Here is a 27050-nt window from a genome sequence, read left to right on the forward strand (position 1 = left end):
AGTTAAGACCAAAGCAGATTGTGAAGAATTTCAAAAAGATCTCACAAAACTAAGTGATTGGGCAACAAAATGGCAAATGAAATTTAATGTGGATAAATGTAAAGTAATGCACATTGGAAAAAATAACCCCAACTATACATACAATATGATGGGGGCTAATTTAGCTACAACGAGTAAGGAAAAAGATCTTGGAATCATCGTGGATAGTTCTCTGAAGATGTCCACGCAGTGTGCAGAGGCGGTCAAAAAAGCAAACAGGATGTTATTCTCTATCCCCTTTTTAATTATTCTAAGACTGAGAATATATTATTGCCCTTATATAAATCCATGGTACGCCCACATCTCGAATACTGTGTACAGATGTGGTCTCCTCACCTCAAAAAAGATATTCTAGCACTAGAAAAGGTTCAGAAAAGGGCAACTAAAATGATTAGGGGTTTGGAGAGGGTCCCATACGAGGAAAGATTAAAGAGGCTAGGACTCTTCAGCTTGGAAAAGAGAAGACTAAGGGGGGATATGATAGAGGTATATAAAATCATGAGTGATGCTGAGAAAGTGGATAAGGAAAAGTTATTTACTTATTCCCATAATACAAGCACTAGGGGGGTCACGAAATGAAATTAATAGGCAGCAGGTTTAAAACAAATAAAAGGAAGTTCTTCTTCACGCAGCGCACAGTCAACTTGTGGAACTCCTTACCTGAGGAGGTTGTGAAGGCTAGGACTATAACAATGTTTAAAAGGGAACTGGATAAATTCATGGTGGCTAAGTCCATAAATGGCTATTAGCCAGGATGGGTAAAGAATGGTCTCCCTAGCCTCTGTTTGTCAGAGGATGGAGATGGATGGCAGGGGAGAGATCACTTGATCATTGCCTGTTAGGTTCACTCCCTCTGGGGCACCTGGCATTGGCCACTGTCAGTGGACAGATACTGGGTTAGATGGACCTTTGGTCTGACCCGGTACGGCCACTCTCATGTTCTTATGATTAGAGAGGCCTCTTTTCCTTGCATCTCCACATCTCACAACTGCAGTTGCCAGTGACATCCCAATAAGACAACCTGCTGGATCACTAGAAACTGATTTAAAAAATCTTGTTTCAATGGATTGTCTTACTCAAGGACAGAAACCTGGGATAGTGCAACTGTCCTAGTATAAAAATAGAGACAGTTATTTCAAACATTAAATATTTGAAGACAAAAAGGCCAATAATGATTAAAGGGTAGTCCATGGTTATTCTTTAATAAGGAGGCTACTTACCTAGGGCTCAGATACTACAGTGATGAGGGCTAAGTAAGCATCTATATAGGTAGTGCCTGAAAAAATCGACTTGTCCTGGCTAAGTGGGAAGCTTACACATGCTGTGTGAGGGGCCTACACCATCACAACCTGCAGAATCTAGGCTCTCTCTCTGTTTTTAAAGGCTTGTCTACACAGTATGGTGTGGTGAATGCTGTTTCCAAAACACATTAAGGTGTTTTCTATTAATTGGTCGATGTAGGCCCTGCTGGTGCACTTTAACAAAGTGTCATTTGAAACAGCACTCCATTAAAGCACACTAGGGACTGTTTAGTCACGCCAGCAGTGTCTAGGTGAACTAATTAACGTGCAACAAAGTAGCGTGCTTTAGAAATCACACCTCCCCTTAGAATGCATTAGCTCACTGTGTAGACAAGCCTTAAGTTTCTAACCCTTTCAATTGCAAAGATAGACTTCCACATGGTTCTCAAATGGGAGGTGATGAAGTACTGTCTTCCTGAGTCTGCAGACAGCCAGTGCCTCTGCTGCAGTGCATATCTTTTGCCAAGCAGCAATGTGAAATTAACAAGTCTCTGTTCAGTTTCAATGCTTCTGTTCAGAATCTTGTAGGCAGAAGCAAACTTCATATGTCTAATCAGTTTTCTACTGCTGTTGGGAAAACCTACGAACAAAGGCAAACACTGCAGTTCTTTTATTTGTATTATCATAGTGCTTAGGAGTCCTAGTCATGGGCCAGGACCCATTGTGCTACACGCTGTACAAACAGAGTGGAAAGAGTTTACAAAGTAAATATAAGACAAGAGACAACAGATGGATACAGACAGCAGAGTACAAGGACGCACTGGTTTTTTGCCTGCTGCCCCCGCTTACAGTTTTCCATGCTTCCTAAAAAGGGCCAGACACTTCTTCTCCTGCCTCTCCATCTGCAGCAGCCAGGAAGGGAGAATGACACAAATAGCTCCTCTGCCCCTTTGGTTATGGTAGCAAAGCTACCAACTCACTAGACACCTATTAATCACAGGGCGATATCAGAAATGACCCCCAAACAGGATCCTGGGACAGCGTGATGGTGAACTCCTGACACTTTCCCTCTTCCCAGTAACGACGAGTAGAGCATGTGGGATTTTCACTGCCGCTTTGTTCCTGAACCCAGCCTCTAGAGCTTCTCTGCCTTTCATATCTATCGCTAGACAGACTATTAGCTACCCTCTGGCTAGGAGGTGGCGGATGTGTTTTTTCAGCCCTGCAGATGCAACCTTACATCTTGATCCAAGCAGCCAACACTTCAGTCACCGCACGCTGTACTTCCATGTTAGAGAAGAAGGTGGTTGCAATCTGCTTCATGTTATGCACAACAGGTACAACTCCACAAAGGGACTTGCCATTCCATCCCTCAGCTAGACAATGTTAGGGCTGCTCCAACCCAGGACACTATAATTTTGAAAGCCAATGACCTATTTAAAAAAAAGTCATTTTATTTTACACTGCTTAATGTTCTAAAACTTAAAACGCTGCCCAACTGCATTTACAGTGAGCGAGAGAATGTCTGCAAACACACACGTGTGTGTACACACACACACACACACACACACACCAGCCTGAAAGGTGGGAAGAGGAGTTCTGTTTGCTGCACTGTGTAAATCCCATTTCACATTAATGGAGGCTATCCTGTGAGGAGAACGGGTCACACAAGTGACAATTATGAAATTGGCCATAAAGATTTACAAGGGGATTTGCTGGCAAACCCTTAACTATTGCTGTAATCATTATGATCAGCTCTAGCCAAATTGACTAAAATTTGACTTCAGGACACCATGGCAGTCCTGTCCCCCCAGGTGCAGCAGAGTTAGCAATGTGACCAGAAAAAAGGAAGCCAGGGAAAGGAATGAGGTATGGTTCTATGGCGTGAGTCAGACCCTTAACTCTACAGTTTAACTTCTGCACTGGATTTCCTCCCAGATAGTTAAGCACTCAGTGATTACTTGTCTAGGGGTATGGCTACACTTACAAATCTGCAGCGCTGGTAGTTGCAGCGCTGGTCATCCAGTGCAGCAGGGCCCAGGCTGGTGTGGTGGCACATTGCAGCGCTGGGGTTGGGAGGATGCATAGGCAGCTATCCCAGCATTCAAGTGGCAGCAACGGTGCTTTTCAAATGGGTGGGGGGGGGGGGGGCGCGTGAGAGAGAGAGAGAGAGAGAGAGAGAGAGAGAGAGAGAGTTTTTGAGCCAACACTGTGTGTTAGCTTGACTTGAAAAAAAAGAACATGTTCTGTCCCCACACTCACAACTTCTTAAAACTGCAAACAGCCAACAGCACAGCAACTCCTTTCTCCCCCTCTCCTGCTGCTGCTGTCCTGCACCTACTCACACTCTGCTCTCATTCCTCATTTCCTCATTTGATTGTTCAGAGATTGATCACAGCAACAGAGGCTGTGCAGAGGTAGATAACAAAACAAAGACAAAAAACAAAACAAAGAGAGTAATACATAATCCCCCTGATACATCTCATACCCATCCCTTGTGTGCACAGCGTTTGTGTGCTGTCGTGTGTCACCAGCGCAGCAGCTCATCACCAGCTACACCCCAAGCACACCCCCACCTACAGCAGCAGTGCAGCCAGCTGCAGCCAGGCGCTGCAGCTGGCTGTGTGCCCAATGGGGCTGGCCACTAATTTTACAGCGCTGTGGCTGCTCCAGTCCAGCGCCAAATCCATAGCAATTCTAGTAGAAATGGCAAAGGTGTGTCTGCTATCCATCAGCATATGCAGGCACTTTTTTGTCCAATGGTGCTCTTACCAGCAGGGCATCTGAGTTATTTAAAAAAAAAAAAAAAAAAGGTCTGTGTTTTAAGTATTAGAGGGGTTTTAAAAAGTCCAATTTTTCTAGAAATATTCCCCCAATATGTGCTCTCGGCCCACCCAGGAGTTCCCAAAGCAGAAGCTGCATGATCCGTGCAATCATATACAAAGGAGATAAAATAGGAGCAGTCCCTTCCTCAGGAGAGATTTCCCAGTAAACATGGACTTTGAGGTCTGAATGCAGAGAGGAAGTGAGCAGCAATTTTAGATGCCTGTCACTAGGTAACTAGTCCGTTTGGGAGGGAACGTCCAATGCACTTGGACTGCCCAATAGGACTTGGGGAAGGACACCTGAGCCTTATAAAGGGTTGTAGGCAGATGCTTGCATACACTGTGGGGAGTAAGGCAGCTCCTGTGGAGCCCTGAGGGGGAAGGCACCAGCAGGAAAGGCCTGTGGAGAGAGGCAAAATACAGGCAGGAGGTGCTGGGAGAACAGGAAGACAGACCCTTACGGGGGGGCTTTGCCCAACCAGAACAGAAGAGTGTTGGAACTCTGAAGGGAAGAGACAGATCCTCAGGGCTCAGCTGAAACTGGGATGAAGACTTGGTAAGTCTGAGTTCTCTTTTGAGATACTTTGTGCAGGACTTAATAAACTGGACCCCAGAAGGGGGAACGTTTTGAACCTCTGGCCTGTGTGGACTTAAGGGAGTCCAAGTGAAGAGGAAACCGAGGCAGGCCTCAGCAGAGCCACAACTGGCCAGAAGAGGCTGCTACAAGGCAGGCACGCCCTTTGTCAGTACCCAGCTTGACACCCCTTGAAGAGGCTGGTTTTTCAGAAAGCGGTAAGCGCCTACCTTTTGAACCATCAGGCCCCTTTAAGATGTGTCAAGTTGGGCTCCCAAAAATCGAGCCATCCAAACTAACTAGCTGCCTGAAAAATGTGTTACATACACCAGAAAGGTTAGTTCTAGTCACATTCCCAACAGCAAACTGTAGAGACAAATGCAAACCAGGATGCGGCTCACCAACGTTCCCTTGTAATCATTACATAGGGATCGTTCTCTGCCAAGAGAGCAGCTTATCTCTGCCACCTCTCAGAATACGGGGAGAAGGACCAGAGGCCAAGGGCAGCACTTCCGTAAGCCTCCCCAGCACACTCATCCCACTATTCTTGTCTCTCTCAACTATATTTGCTTTGGATGGAGCCTACGGGTGCGTGAACAGACTTCTCCCAGTGCAGCAGCAGGACAGAATCAATCGGCCACATTGACAAGCCCAGTGCCCAAGTTGGCAGAAGTAGGGGTCAAAAACCACCTCTGGAACTCACAAGGCTCAATGCTAAATGTTGACCAGCACGGAGCTTGTACCAGCAAGATGCTACACACGCTCAGTTCCTTTTTCCCCTCAGTGGGAGCTGAAGACATGCAGCAGCTCACGAGATCAGGCACGCTGGTGGTAAGGCTCCCCCTCCCACTGCCAACTACTAATGGGAAAACTAAGGGTGCTGATGATGCTGTGTCTTGAGGATGTTTATTTTAAAGCCATCCCATTGAGGGCAATGGGGAAAAGCTATTCAACCTGGTTATTTTGCAGGCCTGTCACCTACAGAGCAGACATGCTCCCCTCTCCAGTCATTAAATCACATCTCCTAGCGTTACTTGTGCATCAGGCAATCAAATTCTTCCAAGATCCTGGTCTGGAAACAAAGTCGCACAAATTCCGAGTCCCTCTCTCCCGGAGAGATGCGTCCATTATTTGAGGCAGGAACTCGTGCTATGTGAAGGAGGAGAGAGTCTAGCAAGCACTGTGACAGCAGGTATTGTAGGCGAAACTCATTTCAGAGGCAGGTAACCCATGTGGGGAAACCTATTAGACCAGACCAGCCATTTAGCCAAAGGGAAAGCCAGGAGGTTTTAATGTCATGGATGGACTGAAAGCACAGTAAGCCTTGAAAGCACAGTAAGCAAGAGTTAAGCCTTGTACTGCCAGGCTTACTTAAACTAAGGCATATGAAGGCTTGTTGGGATAGAATCTAGCTACCCATCAAAGTTGTATACTTTGTCCAGTGAAAGTCCAATGTGGCAGATCATGAACAGCTGTATCTGATTCAATAGGAGCCCACAGCATGCTTGGTGCTGTACACATAATACCGAGAAGCTCTTGAGGGAAGTAACTTCATTTTACAGATAAGGAAACAGAGGCATAGAGCAGTGAAGTGACTTGCCAAAAGGGGCTCAGAAGCAGAGTCTGGAATAGAACCCAGGTCTCCCCAGTTGCAGCCAGTTCAGTGCCCTATCCAGAAACAGTCTTTGGGCAGTGATCACCTGTGCTGGTCAGAGAAAATATCAATTCTGCCCTATTCAGATTAGGCAGCGGGCTGTATTTTGTTTTCAAGTTGCCAGTCCTACCCTTACAGCCAATGGGAGCCCTGTGGGCAGGCGGCATGTGTGTGCATTCCATGCAAGCAACTCATGGCCCTCAGAGACTACGTATGGGCTCTTGAGACCAGAGAGTGGCTGAACTGGGGGAGCTGAGGGAGGTACAAAGATGAGACTTTCCGGAACACAGTAGAGCAGTCCCACCCCCCAGACCGACAGCCTCTGTGGTAATAAGGAGGATGAAAGTTTCAGGGAAGGAGAACATCAAGCTGGAGCAGAGGGAAACTATCCCAGAGCTGGGACCCTCCTTCCAAATGATGTCATGGTATCCTCTCACAATGCGGCTACCTCACCAGGGCAGGGGACCCCTGTTATTAGGCAGAGACAGGTAATAGAATTCCCCCTATTACTATTATTAGAAATGTATAGTTGGGTTTGCCATGACTGGGGAAACTGCATGGTGAACTGCCTGCCAGGTGAAAACATCTGAAGACATCTATATAGACGTAAGTGCAGTCAGGGGCGGCTCTAGCTTTTTGGCCGCCCCAAGCAGTCATGCGCGGGGGCGCCCAGAGCCAGCAGCGAGCAGCGACCTCCATGACTGGCATGACTGGACTGGGCCGCTGGTGGCTGGCTGGGCTGGGCTCCGCTCGGCAGCCGGGGCGGCTCCGGGTCCGGGCGGCCCACAGAGCTGCCGCAGTCATGCCGCGAGAGCCAGCGCAGCCGCCGCCGCGGCCAGTGCCCTCTGCGCTGCGTCGTGTCAGCCCTCCCAGTCCGGTCCCGGGCTCGTGGACGACCCGCATGCAGGACTGACAGCAGACCCCCGCCCCGCCCCCCCCCCCCCGCCCGCAGGGGTTGCCGCCCTAGGCACCAGCTGTTTTTGCACACCAGCTTGTTTGCTGGGTGCCCCTGAGTGCAGTTCCAGGAAGGAGACACTGGCTGTGGTACATATAGGTACAGGAAAGGTAGGAAACAGGTGTTGGAGACCAAATTTAGACTGCTAGGTAAGAGATTAAAGTCCAAGACCTCCATGGTAGCATTCTCTGAAATGTTTCCATTTAGAATTGCAGGATCTCAATCCGTGGATGGCACAATGGAGAGGGAGGAGGGATTTAGGTTTACTAGGCACTGAGGAGCCTTTTTGGAAAGGAGGAGCCTATAGGAAGGTTGGGCTCCACCTAAACCAAAACAGAGCCAAATTGCTGGCATGTAAAATTAGGAAGGTTGATGGGGAGGTTTTTAAATTAAGGGCTGAGGAAAAGCCAACAGGTGCAGAGAAGCACGCAGTTCGGACAGACACATCCCTTAGGGTGGGGGCTCTCAACCTTTTTCTTTCTGAGAGCCCCCTCAACATGCTATAAAAACTCCAAGGCCCAACGGGGTCGGGGAGGGGACCATTGGGCATAGGCATAGTTTGACTTCTATTTTGGGACGTGGCGGCACCTCCGCACAGCAGAGTCCAGGGAGGGTGCACCACCTGCACCCCCGATTCACCTCAGCAGGCCACCCAGCCTGTCTGGACTGGGGGGGGATGCAACCAAAAAAATATAACTCAAAGGAGGGACTCAGCTCAAAAAGTTTGAAAACCGCTCAGGGTGCAGGCAGGGGGGTAGCTTAGGTTGCAGGGAGAAGGATAGTTAGGGGCTGTGTGCCAGGAGGTCTCCCCCGACCCGGGAAGTTCTTACCAAGTGCGTGAGCAGTCAAAGAGGGCTAGGAGCTGAGGAGCAGCCACAATCCCAGGCACCAGCAGCAGACGCGGGAATGCCGCGGCTGCCCACTCCATGGCACCACAGCTAGAGGAGCAGCTGCCCTGCACTGCCTGGCTCTGGCTACTTCCCCCTTCCCCCTCAGGCCCAGCCCTCTGGCCAGGTTGTAGGTGACTTTGGGAGAGTGGGAGGGAGGGGGGGAATGGAGCTGTCCCTGGACTGCCCCACTCTGGGTAAGGCACTGCAATTTGGGGGGCAACACCATTGTGCCCCCCCAACTCTGCCCATGGGCTTGGGGCTTCTGCCCACGCGGAGTGCCAGGCCTAGGGGCTTCAGGCCGACACTGCTCCCAGCTTCAGCACGGGAGTGGGGGAGTGTTTGGGGCTCCCAGCTTCGGTGGACGGGTGGCCACCAGCTTCAGCCCTGTGCTGCTCCCGGCTTCAGAAGAGACTGGGGTGGGGGGCGGCATGTCAGCTTCAGCCCTGTGCCCGTTCTCCTGGCTTCAGACCAAGGGGAGGGGGATGTTGGCTTCAGCCCTGCAGGGGTGTTTCGGGCCTCGGAGCACCGGGTTTCCTCCAGACCCCCAGTTGAAAACTGCTGCCTTAGGGGAAGATTTTATAAAAGGGATTCTCTATATCCTAGAGAAGAGGAGAGGACAGAAGTTGATAATGTAGAAACTGAAGAGAAACAGTCGAACAAAAATGAGCCCCATTCAGTTACATCACAGGAAGGCAGGCAAATTTTATAAGCACTTGTATGCAAATGCTAAAAAAGTCTAAATACTAAAATGAGTAAATTTGAGTGCCTGGTATTAAATGAGGCTATTGATATAATAGGCATTGCAGAAACTTGGTAGAACTATGATAATCAGTGGAACACGGTGATACCAGGGATACAAAATATAGACGGATAACAGAGTAGGTCATGCTGGTGGGGGAGTGGCACTATATGTGAAAGAAAGCAGAGAGTCAAATATAGTAAAAATCTTAAATGAACCAAATTGTATCACTGAATCTCTATGGACAGAAATTCCATGCTTGAATGACAAGAGGATAGCAGTAGGAATATACTACTGACCACGTGACTGGACGGCGACAGCGATTGTGAAATGCTCAGAGAGATTAGAAAAAGCTACAAAAACAGAGCACTCCAACTATCCCTATAACAACTGGATATAAATCACCTCTGAGTGGGAGCCAGGCATAAAGTGTCTAGAGCCCATTAATGACTCCTTCTTGGAGCAGCTAGTCCTGGAACCACCACAGGGAGTGGCAATCCTTGATTTAGTCCTAAGGGGCGCATACGATCTGGTCCAAGAGGTGAATATAGCTGAACCACTCAGTGATAGCAACCGTAAGGTAATTACATTTAACATCCTCATAGGGGAGAAAATACCAAAGAAACCAACCACAGTAATATTTAACTTCAAAAAGAGGAACTACACAAAAATGGGGAAGCTAGTTAAATGGAAATTAAGAGGAACAGTCCCAAGAGCAAAATGCCTGGAAGCTGCATGGAAATTAAATGTATACCACAAATAAAAAGCAAAATAGTAAAGGGACCAAAAAAATACCACCATGGCTAAACAGAGTAAAAGAGGCAATTAGAGACAAAAAGGGATCCTTTAAAAACTGGAGGTGAAATCCCACTGAGGAAAATAGAAAGGAGGATAAACTGTAGCAAGTCAACCGTAAAAGTATACTTAGGCAGGCCAAAAAAGAATTTGAAAAAAACAAAACAAACAAACAAAAACTTGCAAAAGGCATAAAAACAAACAGCAAAACAGAAATGTTAGTACATCAGCAGCAGGAAGCCTGCCAAACAATCAGTGGGGCCTCCAGACAATCCAGGTGCTAAAGGAGCACTCAAGGAAGACAAGGCAGTTGTGGAGAAGCTAAATTAATTCTTTGCATCAGTCTTCACTGCAGAGGAGGTGAGGGTGATTCCCACACCTGAGTCATTGTTTTTAGGTGACAAATCTGAGGAACTGTCCCAGATTGAGGTGTCAATAAAGGAGGTACTGGAACAAATTGATATATTAAATAATAAGGCACCAGGACCAGATGGTATTCATCAAAGAGTTCTGAAAGAACTCAAATATGAAATGGCAGAACTACGAACTGGTCTGTAACCTATCACTTAAATCAGTCTATGTACCAGATGACTGGAGAATAGCTAATGCAAAAACCAGTGTGACTGGTACTACCAGGGAATTTGTTTACCCAATTTTTAGTTATTGTGTAACTTAATTTATTTACCAATTTGTTTTTTTCCTTGCCTTCATGTTTGCTGCCATTTGTTGATTTTTACCTGTGTGTTGGTTAAACAGTTCAGCAATGTTATGCACATTGTAAATGATGTTCAGCAATAATACAGTTGCTTTTATATCATAGCCAAGTTTAACTTAACTGACCATGGTTTCTAGCTCACTGCCAACTTAATTGTTCATATATGACTGCTCAAATACATCTCATTTTCTGACACGTTAGATCGCGATTTCTACAGAGGACAGCTCACTTACTTACCAGATCAGCGGTCGTGGGTCACCAGTGTGGTTAGATGCTGAAAGATGTTTGGCTGCGGGTGTGTTCCCTCCGTGCTGCCCCAGCACTGCACAGACAGCTGGCACAGCAGACCTCAAGCAAACTGCCCAATGACCACAAGATCCATTAAGGGACGAAGGCACCCAGCCAAGTTTATTGTCGAGGAAGCATGGTACTAGTATCCCGCAGACTTTACCAGACAACTAATACATGTATGCCCATAACAATGGACCAGCTCAGTGAACGGCGGGACTTTCCATTCCTCCCTAGGCCAGATAAAGATACTCCCTCTGAAATACATCTTTATACCCTGATACAAACAAATCAGTACTGCCCCTCTGACATAATTACTGTCCCCTGATGTGACTATTATTACCCATTACCTTGAACATGGCTCAATCAGAACGTCTTTATTACATACTATTATCCTGACCTTATCTTTTAGGAGGGGGCGGTGTGTTCCTGTTATCCTTGGGGAATGTTTTTGTACCATTTCAGCCCTGTTCTTGCCAGATTCTGTGAACAGGTCCTGCCTTATACCAGACCTCTGATACCAGGGCTTGTCTTAGGGTCTCTTCCTGCTACAGTATCTGGCACCAGCCACCGTCTGAAGACAGGCTAGATGGACCATTGGTCTGACTCATTAAGGCCGTTCTTATGACTGAAGCATACAGAAAGCCAAGAGGGGCTTAATTAGCTATTTCAGTAACCACATCTCTTGCCACCAAGGGAGCAGATCTCCTTGATGGAGTAAGGGCCCAAAGAATTCTCTGCTCACCTAGCAAGGATAGGTGGAAGGACTACAAGCTAAATAAGGTTGGGTTTTGTTTTTTTTTAAGTAACTGATTTCCTTGTTCTCTCCCCTTCCCTTCACAAGCAGGGATAACGTAAGTCACCGAGATGAGCAGGAATCTACAATCATACAAATTATGAACTGGATTGAAGGCAGCAGCAGAGGAATGAGTATTTTACCCAAGAATTGGTGCAATCTTTATTATTTTGTATTTCCAGAACAGTTCACAATTTTCTAATTTCTTTATAAAGCAGCCAGGTAGTGAATAGTTGCTATCTGTGTCTCATGAGAAACTCTGTTGAATTCATCAATAAATATGCAGACACACACCTTCATGAATATTTATTTACATCTTTTTGGATTAAAGAGGCCTTTAAAATGACTATTTGCCAAGAGTTGCAATTACCCCTCTGCCATGCACACAATCAAGTAAACAAGAGACCCAGGATTAATCCAGGTTGAAGCCTTTGATAAAAGACACTTGGGTACTTTTGAAGTCTCTGCTTTCAGAGTATCTCGCATGTGATTAATTAGCTGAAGGTGGCATAAATCCTAACCAGAACACACACGTACATAATGGGCTCTTTAAACAGCTAAAACCCCACCGCATCTGCAGTGAGGCAATTCAATCCCTTATCTTTCACAAAAATGCCTGGTGCTATCTCACCCTCCACAACAGCATTTGAGTTTCAGTTAACAGCCCCGTAAAAATAAATGGTTAAAAAGGGGCTGCAGTACAAAAAGAAAGAGCTTTCAATCAGCGAATACAAATCACAGTCTCACAGCAAGGTGGTGTTTTGAAGTTGAATGGAAGAAACAAAGATTGTGTGTGTGTGTTGCAGCTTCACTGATTTATCTGCACTTTTTAATGTTGCATTTGTAATCTTAGAATCTGTTTTGCTAAAACAGAGAATCCTCACATTTATGGCTGTAAGACTGACCCATCTGAATGCTAGTTTAGCTGTACACAGACCTGTTTCTCCAGAACCGGACAAACCAGTCCTACTCAGTATGTAGGTGTTGCATTTTAAGTTCTCAGGGCCAGAACCTCAGCTGGCATAAGTCGGCACTGAGCCATTAAAACACCTGTAGGACTAGATCAGATGCTAGCTTACAAAGTTCCCAGGTAATGCACACCATACTAGAAGGCATACAGAAATCTAGAGTAACATTTTCAAGGGCAAATGACTTAGGAACTCAAGTCCTATTTTTGAAAAGTGACAGGCATTTGGGACCTTAAATCTCAGAAGCTTTGAAAATGTTATCCCCGATTTACTTTTTTTTTTTTTTAAACTGTTTCTCTCTCTAGGTTATTAAATACTCAATAAAAGGGACATCAACTTAAGTCAATGGATATATATAAAATTTAAATATGAAATATAAAAATTATATATTTAAACTGAGGTTGTGTTTAAACACCTAAAATTACTGTACCGGGAAGTGATTAGAGAAAAAAATATTTCTCAGATTACTTTGTGCATTTGACAGCACACTGTAGCTGGTCAATTTCACCGTTTCCCCTGTTCGTGCGGGTCTTTCACACAGTATAAAGGATAGAAAAGCCACTATAAAATACAAGAAAACGTGTTTTCAAATCCACAAGATTGTCAGGATGCCTCAGAGGCAGGTGTTCTTCTTGAAACAGACTAGATTTCAAGTAGAATTAAAAGCAGTTTCATAATATAGTTTAGATCAAAACCAAACAGGTAATGGTAGCGTCAGTTCTGGGGAAAGATACAGTGGCCATGCCTCCACAGGAATTTTGGCCATGGTGTAGCTACACTGGGGCAAACCATCAGTGCAGGTAGAATCTACCACTGCGGCAAATACACAGGTGGCTGAAATCCCAGTGTCGATAAGACCTGATGAGGGATAGTACAGTAGTGTGTCTGCCAACCAGGAACACAGAGTGTCCCAGCCCAAGAAGTTACAACCTAACTACAAGACAAGAGACAAAGGGTGGATACAACAAACAGTCAAACCAAGCGATCTGGCTTCCGGTCACAAGAGAAAGGCCTTGATCTAGATTTATACAAACCCAAACGAGGAACCCACAGGTACAAGAAAAAGTAACCTGGAAATAATAATAATAAAAAAAACAACGTAACATTAAGTTAATTACTTTAAGCAACAAACACTCAAAGGCACTCAAGAGCCCTATGACTATATAAAAAAGTCAAAGTATTATAGCAATAATCATCATGTAAACGAATATATCTAAGAGTGGGGAAGGAGCCAAGCCTTTCAGATAACTTTAGCCGTCCTTGTTGTAGAATCTGGATGAAATGCAACATGACCATGTACAGATGTAGAGCACCATAGTCCAGTGGGTAAGAGACACGGGGCTGGAACTCTGGAGACCTGGGTTCTGGTCCCAGCTCTGCCACTAACCAGCTGTGTGACCTTGGGCAAGTCACTTTGCCTCCCTCTTACAACCTCTGTCTTGTCTCTTTGCGGAAGGGACTCTTAGTATGTGTTTGCTCAGTGCCAGCACAATGGATCCCTCATCTTAGCTGGGATTTCTAGGCGTGACTGTAACACAAACCAACACGTGACGGCAGATGCCACGGAGCTGAACTAAATGGGTATTCTTTGAGATGGCAGATGTATTTTATCCAACTCCGCACTTGAAATAGTCAATGTGACACAAACAGCCACAAGCAAAGACAAAACATTCCCCATTGTGCCCCTTGCTATGCCCAGGGAGCTGCTGGTAGAAACAATTCCCTATAGTAATAATTAGACTAATGAGAACACTGGAAGCGCTCTTAGAAGACCTTCCTTCACATACTGATTCTGGGTAACTAGAAGTACAAGCTGGAGGCTTGTCTGGGTCTCCCACCTATAGGCATTTGCTCTACCCAGACAGGCGTAAACAGAGTAAATATACACACTTTTCTCCTCCCACTACTGTGCTGTAGCAGAACAGTCAGACAGATTCAAGTCAGGAAGTCACCAGTGGAGCAGAGAGCAGACTGTGCTATGCAGACATCTCCATAGCTGAAGCAGATTCCGCACCAGCATTTCACTTCAATAGGTGGAGACAATACTCCCCTTAATAGCATGCAAATTGATTTTACTACACCCGCCCACACAGCTTTGACTGAAACCCAGAATTGCCAAAGGCAGGTAAATACGCTGGGCTTGACCAATGAAGTATTCCCATTAACGTCAATGGTTGCTTGAGGAGACCCAATGAGTATCTAACTCCTTCAGCACCTTTCTACGGAGGACCATGTGGAGTACTTTGTACAGCAAATGTAAGAACATCAACTGGTCTTAGGAAGAAGGCAAGACTGGTAAAATATAAGCCTACACTGCAAGGCTGGGATTGGGAAAACTATTTTCCAGTCCATGGGTCTAGGCTGGGATTAGGAAGCAGGGGGAAGAGACTCTTTTCCATGCATATAACTCGTGGTGACACATTAACTTAACTTCCACTCAACACAAGATAGAGAATATTTCTGGACGGCTGTTGCTTTAACTAGCCTAAGCAAACCTGCATTAAAAACGAACTGTTCAAAGGAGCTGCTGTATTGTGTTGGATAGATCTAGAAGGAATCTACTACAGGCACGCCTAACCATCACCACCTTGCACCGGTTACCCTGATCCAACCATGTTCTTCTGTACCTTTTTTTTTTTTTAGTTAACCTAGCTGTAAGATACGGAATGAAGAAAATGGATCTTTCTTAAGATTACTGTCTCTAACATCCCCCCTTTCCCCACAATTTCTCAGTGATCTAACAGTGACTAAATCAGAATGAACATTATAAAATAGACACACACGAACAAACACTCCCCAGCATATAATGCATAGCTGCTCTTAGGAAGGCAAGACTCACCACAGAGCAAACATGCATACCCTGTGTGCCTACCATCCTACCTAGCCAGATCTGTTCAACTGTTATTTCAAGGAAACTCAGCTGAATCACTTGTCTATCTCCAATTATCATAGGCTGTGCCTACTTAAGTATCTGAAGCGTGTCACCAGGTTGGAACTTTTACATCATTACCACATGACTCAGGTGTTGTAGCATGAAGAAGCCAAGTTCAGAGCCAAATACTAGGCAGTGAGGTGACTGTCATCATCCTAGCTAAGCTAACATTAAGTAATGTAAAAAAAACAGGAGTACTTGTGGCACCTTAAAGACTAACAAATTTATTTAAGCATGAGCTTTCGTGAGCTACAGCTCACTTCTTCGGATGCATAGTAATGTGAGAGGCTATTGCGTCACCATGAGCAGGTGCCTTTCCCAACTTGTTCTAAAGAAAAAAGTCCACACACTGCCTAGGGCAGGGGTAGGCAACCTATGGCACGGGTGCTGAAGGCAGCACCCGAGCTCATTTTCAGTGGCACTCACACTGCCCGAGTCCTGGCCACCGGTCCGGGGGGCACTGCATTTTAGTTTAATTTTAAATGAAGCTTCTTAAGCATTTTAAAAACCTTATTTACTTTACATACAACAATAGTTTAGTTATATATTATAGACTTATAGAAACAGACCTTCTAAAAACGTTAAAATGTATTACTGGCACGCGAAACCTTAGAGTGAATAAATGACGATTCAGCACACTACTTCTGAAAGGCTGCCGACCCCTGGCCTAGGGTCAAACACTCACACCCCCCCCCCCACCACCACGAGTGTTTGACCTCATGGTGTTAATTACTTTAAACAAAGCTCAGCTCCAGATTTCTCCCCAAGCTTGGTTGCTCCCAGGTTTCTAGCTCAGGTCTGCTCAGCCCACACCTTAAGGTTAAGTCTCTTCTTGAAAATCTTGTTATTTTGGGTGCCTAGTGTGAGGTTCTTGAAAGATACCTAATTTTCAGAGGGAGGGAGCTCAGCACTTTCTGAAATCCAGGTCCTTTTAGTGGGGAACCTACAATTTGAGGCACCCAAAAACCACTAGCTGTTTAAGAATCTTGAGTTAGTTTTTCCTCTCCCTTAAAAAGCCACTCCCACCTCCCTTCTATTAAGATGGGGGAGTGAGCCACCTACCTCAGTGAATCAGCAGAAACCAGCACAATCAATACCTGCTAAGAGGGTGGGGTGTTTCAAGCAAACACTGTCAGCCTGTTACAGTCACCCATTGTGGAACTAACTACTCTCAAGAACCTTTGGAACCAGGGCCAACAGGTCCCTGTAGGGCTGATCTGCACACACAAGTTTCAGGGAACAAGTAGAGACCCTTGTGCAGACACTATTAAAAGGGTTTAGCTGCACCTGTAAGGTGAACCTGTCTACACACAAGCTTGCAGTGGTTTCGTCAAACTTTGTGCATGGACACGCTTGTATTGGCTTAGTTTGCCCTCGTGATTTATAGAAGCAAGTTCAAGCAATATAAGCCACGTTTAAACAGATATAGGAGGGTTCACAAAGTTGCATGCTTGGAGAAAAAAAAAGTACCCAAAAGATAATTATACAGGTACAGTCCCTAGTGTGCCTGCAGTTCTACCAGTACATAAGAGATGTTTTACATCATTAAAGCCTATTTTGCTTCCTGAACCAGTATAAGATATCTTTGTATAAATACTTTTATACCGGTAGAACTGCATCTATACTAGGGAAGGATTTGCACTAACTATGCTGGTATAAGTTAAGGTTGCAAAACTTCCTAGTGTAGACAAGCCCAGAGGCAACGGGGAAAAATCAGAAAAACATTGCAGAATAAAAATACCAAGAACAGCAGACAAATGGAACTTATCTAACGCCTTTGCACGTCACATCAGAGACTCTGAAATTCATTGTGCTAAACCAAAAGGAGGCAGAACAGCATAACCACCGAAAGAGCACTAGACACTGCATCCTCAGATCATTCACTCAAATACTGTACTGGATCCATTGTGCCAGGTAGCCAGAGCCAATTGCCAGAAGATTTGGACACAATGGACAAGTCCTGCAGGCGATTTTTCATATTGTAAGTTGTTTACCCAAGCCATCTGCAGGTATTTAGGAACAGATACATTTCTTAGGAGTCAGGAGGAGCTGTGGGTTGCTATTTGCCTGGAGATCTGGATTAAAATCTTCAGTCGGCACATACATGAACACTGTGTGTCCGTTCTGAACAACCACTCACTCCTCTTCCCCATGCACAAGACACATTACAGTTCAGACTGCCAATGATGCTCTGTTCAAGAAACCCCGGACCACAGAGTGCAGCCCAAGACTAGTTAACGCACAGAGGCCTACAAGGGAGGCACAGGGCAGAAATGAAGTGTATTTACAGTTGGCAAGGAAGCCTGAATTCTCTTGGCCACATTAAGCATGGGCTCAGGGTATCCAATTAGCCAGTAGGGCTAGTTTCACATAAATTTGTTAATAAGGGAGGAAAAAGGATTTTAGTAAAACCTACACTTTAAAAAAAAAAAAAAGGGCAGCTGAAAGGTCAACAAGATATCATGCTCCGAGATAAGATAGGGGTTATTTTAAAGACATCCCAGAGGAGCCCATGATATCTGTGACAGAGAGAGCAGCACAGCAAAGCACAGTGAAGGATTCCTGGAATTCCAGCAGGCACAAGGTCTTCAAATAAGCAAAATCTGAGGCCTCCCACCCTGTCTTACAAAATTGCCCTGCACAACCCTGCCCTCTGGGGAGTCATGCCTTTTCATTAATGAGATGAGACATACTGCTACATAACCAGGGCAAGTGGGTTTAACAGAGAACCTTCTACCCTCCATACCCTTCCAATAAAGCTTTCAACACACGTGCACACACAATATCCATCCAGCCCCCATTTTCCTTGTACAAGTGACTGTGTGTAACCTTCTTTGGAGACATCCCTAGTACCCCACTGAGGATTTTAAGTACAGGGACTTGAACTTTCCTGGAACAAGGAAGAAACATTAATGGAAGTGTGCACAACACAGTATTCCCCTGCTGACAGCTAAAGTTGTCAAGCCACTGCAAGTTATGACTGCACAGTACCTGCCAAACAAGTTTCTTCAGAGGTGGCCACACTAGGACCACCAAAGTTCTCTTATCCAGAGCTTACTGGCATCACAGAATCCTGTAGCATTTGTGCTAGGAGTCTGCTGTGTTATCAGAGGGAGTGGTGAAAGTTACATGTTGTCAGAGATGCCTCTTTGGATCATTTCCATGAACCCATCAAAAACATTCAGTATGTCCTTCTCCCTCACCAACTGTATCCATGCAAACTCATTTATGAGAAGTCCTTCCCACCCTTTCGGGACATACTATCAATCACCTCCCGCCCAAATACCACACTATAAGCTTGATTCTCAGAAGCGCCAGCACCCAAAATTCAAATGGCAGTTAAAGGAAACTGAGTTCTCAGTGCCTTTGAGGATCAGATGCTCTAGGTAGGTCTACATTTCATCTGCACAGCTGCCAGGGCCGGCTCCAGACCCCAGAGCGCCAAGCGCGTGCTTGGGGCGGCATGCCGCGGGAGGGCGGCAGGCGGCTCCAGTGCACCTCCCGCAGCCATGCCTGCGGAGGGTCTGCTAGTCCCGCGGCTCCGGTGCACCTCCCGCAGCCATGCCTGCGGAGGGTCCGCTAGTCCCGCGGCTCCGGTGGAGCATCCGCAGGCGTGCCTGCGGGAGGTCCACCGGAGCCTCGGGACCAGCGGACCCTCCGCAAGCACGTCTGCAGAAGGTCCACCGGAGCCGCGGGACCGGCGACCGCCAGAGCGCCCCCTACGGAGTGCCGCCCTGCTTGGGGCGGCGCAATTCCGAGAGCCGCTCCTGACAGCTGCACCAGTATGGTGCTTTAATGAAGATGCTCTATGCCAGGAAGGGGTGGATTGGGGGGGGGGGCAGTACAGCAAGGGGGGTGTGTGATGATGCCGGCGGGCCAATGCACTAGTCCTCATGCGGCCCTCGGGGTCATTTGAGTTTGAGACCCCTGCTGTATGCCAACAGGAGAGAGCTCTCCCATCAGTATAGTTAATCCACCTCTGCGAGAGGTGGTAAATCTGTCGGCGGGAGCAGCTCTCCTGGCAACAGAGTGCTGTCTATACCAGCGCTTAGTTCAGTATAACTTCGTCACTCTGGGGTGTGGATCTTTCACCCCCCAAGCGATGTAGTTATACTGATTTAATTCTGTAGTGTAGAACTGCCCTGTCTCTAACACTACTGCACAGACAACAAACCAGAGTTAAAACCAGCTCTGCCTGCTCCCCAAACTGACCAGAGCAAGGAAACTGGTGGTTACTTCTAGCAGGCGATAACTGAGTTTGTTTATGCTGCCAAACACACTTACTATGTTCCAATGAAGTGCTCAAGGCTAAAGTGGCCTCCTCTATGTCCCTATAACAGTATCATATCAAAGGGCAGCTCCCTCCCTCACAAAACTACCACATTTTTTTGGTAACTATAAGCAATAGTCACAAGGCAATGGAAATTAAAAGGCAAGTTTATTCCTACTGCATCACATTATGGACTAAGGATGAAAAAACATGATGAGTGTAAACATACTTTGCAGAAGAGAAGAATCGTAATGATGCAAACATGGATAATGGCCAATTTCTATGAAACTTCGCCCCCACTCAAGTCTCTCTCTGATCCCAAGAGCTCCTCCTAGACAACGTGTACTTGAGAGATTTGGAGAAACCTCAATGCTTACACCTTTCCTTGAACAGGCAGTAACAGGAAAAGGATCATATAGAAAACACCAGCCTTTTTCTAGTGCTACTCCGGCCATGCCAGCTTCAGTCCATCCACCTGCCCCGCCAAACATGCCTTCCACCAGCCAGCAAGCCCACCCTCTGCTGAACTCAGGGTGGCTCCCACAACAGCCCAGCCTGGCATCCAGTTCAAACAGGGAATTTTTAATCTCTGTTACCTAAGGCTATGGCTACACTTAAACTCAAGCGCCGCGCAGCGCAGCTACGCGCGCAGCGCGCTGGCGTAGTCAGAGCGCCAGCGCTGGCTGGGCTGGGAGAAAACCCTGTCCGCCTCCTCCTCCCTCCCTGGGAATAAGGCAGCGGCGCTGGCGGCGCCGCTGGGGCGCCTGGGGGATTGGCGCTTTTTGCGGCGCGCGTGCGGCCAAGGCAGGGCTGCAGAGGACACTGTGCTGTGCTGCTGCACAGCGCTGCAAAGCGTGTGCCCTTAGAGATGGAGATGCTGTACAGATCTCATTCCAGCACCCAGCTGGAACCCTCCTACATCACAACTGACTCTGCTCTGGTGCTCCAGCAAAAGCCTCCAAGACAGACAAAAATACAGTGTTTTCGCTTGAACTCATGTGCGGTGTTTAAGGGATTTATCATTTATAATAGAATATCATCACTCAAGATGACGCAGACAAACCTAAAATGATTTTTCATTCATCCCACATGCCTTTCGCTGCTCCAATTCAGGTCCAGCTGCACCAGAGGGGGCAGAGAGGAGAGGGGAGCCTAAGCTGGCTCATAACATTAAACAGCACAAGGACAAGCACAGAGTAGCTTTTGCCACTGCTGTGCAGATGGTAAATGGGCTTAGAATCTTGCCGATGCCAGGAGGGTCATGGCTAGGACAGTTTGCACAGCTCGCCAAGTTGTTTTATCCTGAGCTGTCATTAAAAGATTTCAATTTTTATGGGAGCTGCATTACTGTGCCTGAAGCTGACCAACAAATCATGAGCTCTCAGGGTTTGGAGCGTTTGTTTTTTTCCCCCCTTTTCTTTTTTACACCAATTAAGCTGGCCTCGCTAAGAGGTTATTTCACTGCAAAGGAAGAAAATAATGGCATTGGCGCATTTATAATCTGCCCACTTGAATTTTCAAATAAAATGAATACCGACCATTTCTCTGGAGGGACTGACTGCTCCCAATTTATTTCTTAAATGCCCAAGGCTAATCCCAGCAGGTGCCACCTATTTCTTATTTTCAGAGAAGTGCAATGCAGCAGGGACACAGAAACTAACTCACCTACTTCACATTCCTAAATTAAATTACAACACAAGCTTTTTGGAGAGGACAGTGTTTTCCTGAATGTTTGTACAGCACCTAGTGCATCCGCATTGTTGCTGCCGTGCACTACCACAGAATATTGCACCTGCTTCTCTACCAGTAAAGATTTATGATCAGTTTTAGTTTATTCATTTAAGATGAAAGACTGAAGGAAACATATAAAGATATTAATTTCATAAAGCAAAAGTATTTCTATTAGGACCCACCCACATTGGTGATTATTATTAGGACCCTGCAAACACGCAAGTGCTTAGCTTTACAGAACTATTCAAGGTAGTAGAGTTAAACACAGACTTAACTGTTTCCACGATTAGGGTTTTTGTGTTTGAATAAAAATCAACCCCAGTTTTCTACCTGCTGTACAAACACATAGTAAAAGGTCATCCCTGCCCCAGAGAACTTACAATCTAAATAGATCATCCAGACAAAAAGAATGGAGAAAAGCAGCATTATTATTCTGATTTTACATACGGTGGATCTGAGGCACAGAGAGATCAAGCGTCTTGCTCAATGTCACACAGGGCATCTGTGGCAGAGCCAGAAATAAACCCAGATCTGCTGAGTGCCAATCTAGGGCTATAACCACAAGGCTATTCTTCCTCCCCAACAGCTTTTATAAGCGCCTAGCAGACCAACCATTTTAATACTCACTTTTGGACCCCTAACATGTCAGGTCTTCATCTTAAGCATAAAGTTATACCCATTAAATTGGCAATGGAAAGGCTTTAAAAAACACCCTCAGTTATATCATAAACCACACCAAAAAATGAACTTTTCCAAAACAGGGACAGAGCTACGGAAACTCATGATATTGTTCAGGCTAAGACAGGCAGTGTGATCATGGGTGCAGATAGGGGAGAGCCCATAGTCAGATGGATGATGAAGAAAGCTTTTACATTTCTATAGCACCTTTCATCTGGGTAACTCAAGAGCACTTTACAAATGTTAATTAGACCCTAACTAGCACCCTGGGAAATAGCTCAGTAGTATGCCCATTTGACAGACTGAAAGACTGAGGCAAAGAAAGTAGGACTGTGGAAGTTCTCATTCATATATGTTCATATAAGTGACTTAAAAGTCAAAGCTCTTGTCATCAGAGAGATTTGCAATTTTATTTTCTATCCCATTCCTTATGCAGTTTAACATTGTTCTTTCCCCGCCCCCTTTCTTTCTTTTTTTTTTTTTTTTTTTGTTAACTGCAACTGCACACTAAACTGAGGTTTTCACTGAGCTGTCCATAATGCCACCCTGGTTCTTTTCCTGAGAGGTTACAATTAAGTTGGAATACAAGGTGCAGAAGTAATTCAGATTAGTCCTTCCAATGTGTTTTACTTTATATTTGTCAACGTATGTCAAAGAATTTGCCCATGGTCATAGAGCGAGTCAGTGTCAGAACTGGGAATAGAACCCAGAGGACTGCCTGGGACAATAAGGAGTCGGATAGAAGGGAATCAGGACAAGCCCCACAGCAGCAACAAGGAAGACAGACTTGTAGAACAGGTACAATGGTATGCTGTAGTGTGGCTTAATGGAAAGAGTAATAAAGAAGGTAAATGGATACAGCTTCAGGGGGCCGTTTCACCTCTCACTGCAGATTTTGCAGTACCTGTATTAGTCAGGCTGCACTGGTCTCACCTTCTCCCCAATATTTCTGCTATTACTGCTCTGTCTGGCATTGGAGTGAAATAGCAGTGGAAAGAAAAGAGATCAGAGATCCGTTGTGCAGCATAAACCACAACAGGTCCAGTTAAGGCACAGAAGAAGTGCTTGAAGAAGTTATGTCATAAAATGGTATTGGTTTTAACTTAACAGCTAGCTGTGAGACAACTGAAAATCCTGTTGCCCAACGGAGGGTAAATACAATTACCTGTGCAACAAGTGCTAAACCTGCAGCAACCAGTGCCACCTGTACCCATTCCAGGGAGGCACTAAATCTCCTAAATGTCAGAGATAGTGACAATTTCACAGATTGGGGGCTGTCTTGGGGCACAGAGCAGGCACATACAATAGAATTATTCACTTGTTAGGTCTGCCAACATACAATCTTCTATTCACGCATCAACCCTGAGTGACTCCAGCGGGGGAGGGAGAGGCACACTGCTAGCTACACAGCAAGTAAAAGGTTAAATACATGTCAGCCAAACACAAGGTGTAGCATGCAGGTCTCTGAGCTGCAGCTGATTATGCCACATGCAAATTGCTTCAGATAGACAATCCACTGCATTAAACGTGGGTGGGTGGTGGTGGTTGATGTCTTAATTCCCACCCTGGGCTTTAATTTCAACACTGGTTGTATTTAAAGCTCTTCCTAGGCTGGGCTGAGAACTTTTTAGTCCTTTATAGAAGAGTAAGTGTTACCACCCTCCTCCACCACCCCAGCCCCAAGCCGTGTCCCTCTCTCCCCTGCCTTAAGAAGAATAAACCAGAAACTCCAGATAATCTGATTTCACAGCAGGCTGCACTTCCATCTAAAAACAGCCCGTCAATGCCCAGGAGATGAAAGGGGACTTAGACCTCAAACAGTAGCATGTGGGGAGCTGAACGAGCCACACACAAGAAGGCAGGCCAGGTTAAAAGCCCACAAAGGATTTTTTTTTTTTAAATACACAAGCATTTTAAAGAAAGAGCTAAAGGATGTTTCCTCCGGGGAGGAGAAAATAATGGAGCAGGTTGCCAGGGGGCCACAGGAGAAAGCAGAGGGGCGGTCATTGCACTAAGAGGCCGGGGGCAAAGGAGGGATGCTGGGTGTGGGCTGCGCCCTGGGGGAGACAGTACAAGAAAACAGGGAGCCCAGGGGCAAGGGAGGCGAGCGGGATGACCGACCGCCGAGCAGCAACTGCACGTACCTGGCTGAATTTCGTCTCCCATAAGCCGGGACAGAAGCAGCAAAGCAAATCCTCTGTGCAGAGCACCTCACCCAGCTCGCAGGGGCAGCGCCTCCTCCCCGCGCGCACGCAGCTCAGGCTGGCGCTGCTCTCCGCGCAAGGTCACCGGGGCTCCGCTCCACTTTGCCAACTTGTTGGGGGGAGTTCGGGCCCGATCCTCTGTAGGCGACTCCAAGCCCCCGAGGCGGAGGGGGGGCAGCGGCCCGTCCCTCTCCCGCCGCACTGGGACGCGCGTCAGCCCCGCTCAGCGGCGATCGCCGGAGCTCAGGCAGCAGCAGCAGCAGCAACTCCTCGCTGCGAAGCTCTCAGCAACCTGCAGCCCGTCTCTGCACAGCGCGGCCCGGTCCGCGGCGCCCGGCTCCGGCTCCGCCCCCTTCCCGGCCCCGCCCACGCCCATGCCAGGGCTCGCAGGTGTGGGCAGAGCTACGCTGCGAGATCCGCGTAAGGCAAGAGGCTTATGCTGCTGGCACAGGCTCCTCAGCCAGCCCCACAGCTGAGCACACACCCCCCCTTTGGGCCGGGGGTGGCAAATTCCCACCCCACATCCCAATCCAATTTGGCCAGATGCCCCATCTTTAAAAGCCCCTTTTCCCCCTCCCCCCAAAAAAGCCACAGATCCAAACTCTGGGGTGTTTAAAATCCAGATCCTATTCCTTATTCTGTGGCTTGGTCCCATCTCTAGTGCAGACACTCCCTAATCTCTTCATTCAAGAAGGCCTCTATGGAGGCACGTGGGATTTTAAGGTCCCCCTCCTGCACTTTTCAAACGTCTTACTTTTCTACACTCAGATTTGGGGGTCTGGTCTGAATTCCACTGAAGTCAACGTGTGGCTTTCCATTGAAAAAATCTCTTTCCTACCATTATCATTGTCATCCATGGTAAAATTTGCAGATGATACAAAATTACTTGAGGTGGCAAAATTTTCAGATGAAGCAAAATTACTCAAGATAGTCAAGTCCAAAGCAAACTGCAAAGAGATACAAAGGGGTCTCACAAAACTGGGTAGCTGAACAACAAAATGGCAGATGAAATTCAATACTGATAAATGCACATTGGAAAACATAACCCTAACTATACATACAAAATCATGGGGATCTAAATCAACTGTTACCACTCAAGAAAAAGATCTTGAAGGCACTGTGGATAGTTCTGCTATATGTGCAGTGGCAATCAAAAACCTAACAATGTTAGGGATCATTAGAAAAGGGATATATAATAAGACAGTGTATCATGATGCCACTATAATAATCCATGGGACAGCCACATATTGAATACTGAATGCAGTTCTGGTTGTCCCAGATTAGGCCTCAGCTGGAGTAGTGTGTCCAGTTCTGGGCGACACATTTCCGGAAAGATGTGGGCAAATTGGAGAAAGTCCAGAGGAGAGCAACAAAAATGATTAAAGGTCTAGAAAACATGAGGGAAGATTGAAAAAATTTGGTTTGTTTAATGTGGAGAAGAGAAGACTGAGAGGGGACATCATAAAAGTTTTCAAGTACATAACATGTTATATGGAGGATGGAGAAAAATTGTTCTCCTTAACCTCTGAGGATAGGACAAGAAGCAATGGGCTGTCTAGGTTGGACATTAGGAAAAACTTCCTGTCCTGGAATAAATTTAGGGAGGTTGTGGAATGTCCATCATTGGAGATTTTTAAGAGCAGGCTAGACAAACACCTGTCAAGGATGGTCTAGATAATCCTTAGCCCTGCCATGAGTGCAGGGGACTGGTCTAGACCTCTCGAGGTCTCTTCCAGTCCTACACTTCTATGATTTTAACCATTCATATTATATATGTACTGAAATGTTTAATGTATAGCTAAGATTAGATAGCACATGGATATATATTATGAGGCATTTATATACCATTTATTATGTTTGTTTTTCTGTGTATTTTAAAGTTTAATAAAAAGTTAATAGAAAAAATGCTCACCTGGCATGGAAAATGTTATTTATCCTAGGTATCTTAAATTACCTCCTGTTGTTATTTGTTCATTGTAGGGCCTTTGTTCCACCTCATCTCCCACCCCAGCGGATCGGGGGGAGGGCTGAGAAGATCTATGTGGAACCATAAAGAAATCCCAAACCAGCCCACATTCCCCTACTTCTGGGTTTCACTCCAAAACTGGAAATTCAGACTATGTTTGTGAACCACAGCAAACTTGGGCCACTTTATGGTTTCCAAGTACAAACTGACCATTCCAGTTTCCTGTCGCAGACAAAGCCGTTTGCTGTTGCACTACCAACTGCATCATGAAGGCTTAAGAAGAACTCTGTGTAAGCTGAAAAGCGTGTCTCTCTCACCAGCAGGAGTTGGTCCAATAAAAGATATTACCTCACCCGGCTTGTATCTCTAATATTCTGGGACTGACACAGCTATAACCACACCGCTTAAAACTTCCTCGGTTTCCAGGGCTGTAAAGCTAGCGCCTTTTTTGAGCACACCACATTTCAGTTTAAAAAACAAATCCCCTTCTAGTAGAAGTTAACTAGCACACCAGGTCCTCGGTTAAAACAATACACAAAGAGCAACGTGAATACACTGCTGTTGTTCATTAGAAGGTGCTGAAGATTTATTTCACTCTTCAAAATTAGTTTTATAGACCAGTTGTTTTGGAACTAAAACCCAGCACCCACTTGCAGCTAAGCATTATAGTTGAGTACAGAAATCAATTATGAGGCCACCCTCTTCTCCTCTGATGCTAAATCTATGCAGTGTTAGTATCAAGGGCCCAATCCTGCAGTGTAACTATAAATCTATTTGGATAGCATTTCAA

The 27050-nt window shown here is 46.0% G+C and overlaps 1 protein-coding gene across 15 annotated transcripts in view; it reads right to left on the reverse strand.

The window, feature by feature from the left end:
* Nucleotides 1-27050, reverse strand: part of RASSF7 (Ras association domain family member 7) — a 133160-nt gene that overhangs the window by 53302 nt on the left and 52808 nt on the right. Inside the window, exon 1 of one of the 15 annotated variants that reach the window (XM_039535354.1) lies at nucleotides 24235-24614. The exons of the other annotated variants lie outside the window; for them this stretch is intronic. The gene's annotated coding sequence lies outside the window, so the exon portion shown is untranslated. Of the gene's footprint in view, nucleotides 1-24234; nucleotides 24615-27050 lie in introns of those variants that run through there. 15 annotated transcript variants of the gene reach the window in all.

This window comes from Mauremys reevesii, linkage group 4 (genome assembly GCF_016161935.1).
Source record: "Mauremys reevesii isolate NIE-2019 linkage group 4, ASM1616193v1, whole genome shotgun sequence".
Lineage (NCBI taxonomy): Eukaryota > Metazoa > Chordata > Testudines > Geoemydidae > Mauremys > Mauremys reevesii.